Source organism: Pongo abelii, chromosome 23, assembly GCF_028885655.2.
Source record: "Pongo abelii isolate AG06213 chromosome 23, NHGRI_mPonAbe1-v2.0_pri, whole genome shotgun sequence".
NCBI classification, from domain to species: Eukaryota; Metazoa; Chordata; class Mammalia; order Primates; family Hominidae; genus Pongo; species Pongo abelii.
In genome coordinates, this window is record NC_085929.1 from 41126910 (window position 1) to 41131860 (window position 4951).

At 48.8% G+C, this 4951-nt stretch overlaps 1 pseudogene; it reads right to left on the bottom strand.

Moving 5' to 3' along the window:
- Window positions 1-1245: 1245 nt before the first annotated feature.
- Window positions 1246-3484, bottom strand: LOC100446070 (aconitate hydratase, mitochondrial-like; annotated as a pseudogene).
- Window positions 3485-4951: the final 1467 nt, after the last annotated feature.

Genomic DNA, 4951 nt, shown 5'->3' on the forward strand with positions numbered 1-4951 from the left:
TCTAAAACTTTGGGGAATAAGGACAGAAATGAGTTTGAATATACAAAGGTTAAAACCATGAGATATTTTGCTTTACTTTCTCCACAAAAACTCATTTTCTCTAAACCCCAGCCTTTACCGCCTCACGCCAGCTGCACTCACAACAGTTTCCCAAGGCTCCCAGTCATGACCTGTTCTTTGAAACATCCCAGTGCAGAACATAACACAGACTTGTTTTGTTTTGTTTTCTGCTGGGACAAGATTGATTATTTAGAAAGCAAGATAAAAATCTTTTAGTAACTTCTCTCACGTAGACAAAAAAGCAAGCCAGCCAGCCAGCAAGCAAGCAATCAAGAAAAAAAAAAAATCACGTAATTTCTTATCTTCGGTAATGCTGGTTTGCTTTCTGCCAGACAAATTCAGGGATTACTTGAACGCTGGGTTGAGTTCACAGCCAGGTTGTCTGGCTCTCCCCTCTTCAGGAAATCAGGCTCGTCCTGCTTTAATTACCTCTTTGGAACAAGCAATTTTTGTGCCCACGCATGAATTCTGGAAGACAGAGAGAATGGAATCACTCAAGATAAGCCGAACTAGGATGTTGAAGGCAGGAAAGTGCAGGCATATAGCAAGAACCAAGTTTTACAGGAAACTAAAGGTTAATATTATTGTCACTGTTGTTAGTTTTGTTTTACTTTGTTTTGTTTTGTTGTGTTGGATTTTTTTTTTTTTTTTTTTTGAGACAGAGTCTCACTCTTGTTGCCCAGGCTGGAGTGAAGTGGCATACTCTCGGCTCACTGCAACCTCCGCCTCCTGGGTTCAAGCAATTCTTGTGCCTCAGCCTCCTGAGTAGCTGGGATTACAAGCGCGTGCCACACACCCGGCTAATTTTTGTATTGTCAGTACAGACGGGGTTTCACCACGTTGGCCAGGCTGGTTTGGAACTCCCGACCTAAGGTGATCCGCCCGCCTGCCAAAGTGCTGGGATGACAGGTGTGAGCCGCTGTATTTTTTTTTTTTTTTCTAACTTTAGATGGGAGTCTTGTCATCAAAAATAAATACAATTGCATGGCAGTTGCATGGAGCTGCTTAAAATCTGAAAACTGAAAATAGGAAGGCAGGGGCTAAAAAGTTATTTTAAGAAACCCCCCCTCTCGCCTCCCCACCGCCTCCCAACCACAGTCACTCCTGGGCTCAGCGGGGAGCAGGAAGCACGTTTGGTTATGCCATCTTGGAATAAGAAGCCATGGCTGGATGGATTGGATCTGCTTATGGTGCATGTGGAGCCGAACTTGAACATGACGCCAGCTCGGGGAGGGGGGAAGAGGGGGAGCGGTGTTGCGGGGGAGGCGCTGCCCTCACTGCTGCAGCTCCTTCATTCTGTCGAGGGCACTGCTGGCGCTGAACCACTCAATCTCCATCTTGTTGAAGGTGTGGTTCAGGAGGATGATCTCCTGGGGTGCTTGATGATGTACTTCAGGGGCTTGCCAGGGTCAAGTCCTTCAGGCTCTGAATGGTCAGCTTGTCCACAAGGTGAATCTTGTTGTCAGCTGGGTCAGCGAAGGTCAGGGGCAGCAGGCCCTGCTTCTTCAGGTTGGTCTTGTGGATCCTGGCAAAGCTCTTGGTGATGATGGCCTGGCCCCCTGAGGTGGTGAGGCTCCAGCGCAGCGTGCTCCCAGCTTGAGCCCTCACCATAGTTCTCGTCCCTGATCACCGCCCAACTGATGCCATGTTTCTTGTAGTAGTGGGCAGTGTCAGGGAAGAGGCCAAACTCATGGGTGACGACATCGTGCAGAGTTGGCCTTGCTGTTTTCAATGTTGATGGCACCAATGAGCAAGTTGTTGGAGATGTTGTCCAAGTGCCCACAGAACTTGAGCCAGGGGCCAGCAGCTGAGATGTGGTCAGTGGTACCCCGTGCGAGGGTGCTGGTAGGTGTCCTGCCCTGGGCCAAACTCTGCTTGGGGAAGCTCATCTGCATCCAGAGCCTCCAGCTTGAACTTCTTGCCATCCTTGCTTGTCAGGTAGTTGGTCTCTGGGTTGAACTTGAGGGTTCCCACAATGGCCAGGGCTGTGACAGTCTCTGGGTACATGATGAAGTCATGGGTCTCGGGTTCGTGTCGTTATGGCCTGTGAAGTTCCTGTTGTAGAAGGTGACAATTATGTTCTTCTCCCGCTTCTTGATGTCCTTTCTGTCCGACTGGCCAATGCAGGGGCCACAAGCATTGGCCAGGACAATGCTGCCCACATCCCTCAAGGTCTGTGCATAGCCATCCCACTCAATGGAGGCACAGATCTGCTCAGACCATGGAGTGATAGTGAACTGGGACTTGCACTTGAGGCCATGGCCCAGTTCCTGCTTGGCCACAGCTGCTGAGTGCCCCATATCTTCATAGCTTGAATTGGTGCAGCTGCCCCACAGACCCACTCAGATGTCCAGAGGCCATTCTTCCTTCTCTGCCACCTTGCCCACTTCTGCCACAGGGTGAGCCAGGTCAGGGGTGAAGGGCCCATTGATGTGCAGCTTCAGTTCACTGAGGTTAACTTCCATTAGTTGGTCATAATGGCACCCAGGGTCAGGCACCAAGTGATCTTTGAATTCATCAGCTAGATTGGCAATGTCTACCTGGCAGGTCTTGCTCAGGTATTTCTTCATCCTGAGGTTGTAACGGAACACGGAAGTGGTGGCCCCAATTTCTGAGCCCATTTTGCAGACTGTAGCCATGCCAGTGCAGGAGATGGAGTCTACACCAGGCCCATGGTATTCCACAATTGCACCTTTGCCACTTTTCATGGTGAGGATTCCTGCCACCTTCAGGATCACATCTTTGGGTGAGGTCCAACCAGAGAGGGAGCCCATCAGCTTCACACCAATCACCTTAGGGCACTTCAGCTCCCAGGGGATGCCAGTCATGAAATCCACAGCTTGGCACCCCCAACTCCAATGCAGATGCCCCCCAGGCTGCCACCATTGGGGGTGTGGGAGTCAGTGCCAATCAGAAGAACCCCAGGGTAGTCATAGTTTTCCAGAATAATCTGGTGAATGATTCCAGATCCAGGCTTCCAGAAGCTCACGCCATATTTGACACTTCCAGTTGCCAGGAAATTACAAACTTTGTGGTTGATGTCCTTGGCCTGGTGCAGGTCTTTCTCACGCCCGACCGAGCTGGGCCTCAATCAGATGGTCACAGTGGATGGTGGATGGCATGGTCACCTTGGGAGCCTGCTGCTGATGAACTGCAGCATGGCCATCTGGGCCATCTATCCTGCATGGTCGCGCTGTCTGTCCACTGCTGCAGGTACGTCCTGCCCCGCTCGATTTCCTGGCTGGCGGGGTCATCCAGGTGTCCATACACGATTTTCTCCGAGAGGGTCAGAGACCGGTTCAATCGTTTGTGAACAATGTTAATGTTCTTCTCTAGCAGGTCATAGTGGATGTACTTAGGTTCAAAGTGGCTCATCGCCACCTTGGCCCGTTGGCACAGGACTGATGCCACATGGTACTGCTGCACACCCAGAGCTTTCTGCAGCCAGGTAACCAGTGGGCTGTAGGGCACTATTTTGTGCAAAGATGGGGTCGTGTTGACAAAGACAGGGTCATGTCTGTGTTTGTTTTAAAAGAGAATATATTGTATCTACAAGGTCTGGAAAATGCAGTAAGAAAATGGGGTGAAGATGCTTCTAGCATCTGGAAGAGGGTAAATCTCTGGAATCAGGCACTCAGCCAGCACTCACTCTGACTTCATCACCCTCTTTCAGCTGGATTTGCTGAGCTCTTCCCTGGCAGGCCAAACCCATGAAAGCAGACGGCGCCTTGGGAGCTTGATCTCTTCCAACTGTTAGGGCATGGGAGTCGTTCTGCCACTCTTGTCTCACAGCAGGAGTACCTGAAGAGAACCCTGGCCCTTTTGGGGAGGGGGGTTAACTAGGCTTGTTCTTACAGAAAATAATGGGCTGATAGGGGAGATTCTCTTCTTCTTCACAATTTATGTCAGATGTAACCCTCTACTCTGTGAAAGATAACAGGTTTGGTAATTAGAGACGAAGGAATTTAATTAATTTCTAAAAGTATTTATGGAACAGGTACTATATATCTGACAATGAGCTGAGAATACAGAACAGAGGGGAGAATAAGACATTGCTAGCAGAGTGATAGTCAAGCAGGTGAATAATTATCATCTCATATGCTAAGAGCTATAGTAGAGACATATGCAGTTACCATGGGGGCAGAGGTGAATGCCCGATTCCACAGAACAGAGACAATGGAGAAAGAAGAGAAGAAAGCATCTGGACTGGAGATAATCTGACAGTGTGGAAAGGGCAGGGTTTTTAAAGTCCATCAGATTAAGTGCAAATCCCTTTATCCAATTCTGTGTCCCTGGGAAAATCACTTAACCTTTCTGAGTCCCTATTTAATCAATATGATATAAAGAGTATACTCACATCATAAGGTTATGATGAGGATTCGATGAGATCTTTTAGACTACTCATCTAGAGCACTGCCTGGCCGATGGTCACTCCCCAGCAAGTGACAGCTCAGTGGCTATAATTAATGTCAAATTGGATTTTGTCATTTCAGTGGGGAAATGGAGCTGTGGGCTCCATTGAGTGGGATGTAAAGAAGCAAGAAATGACTCATCTCTCATTTGAACAATCAGGCAGATACTGAGGACAAGCACAATTAGGTTTGGAGAACAAAGGGGGAACATCAGTGTGGTCTGGAATCAGTTGCAGTTAACATGCTGTGGGATGTCACAGTAATCACGAAGGAGGAAAAGGAAGGAGGTGCCAGTTGGACTGCCCCAAGGCAACCCTTGAGCCATCAGGACAGCTCAACACCTTCTCTGTTTTCATCTTTGTACTTCCTATTAGTCAGGCAGAGGACCATTCTTTCCCATGATTCAGACTGTATCCCGCCTCATCTCCCTGAACTTTTTGAGGATAGCTATAGGCAGGCACAAGCCATGATTGGACTCA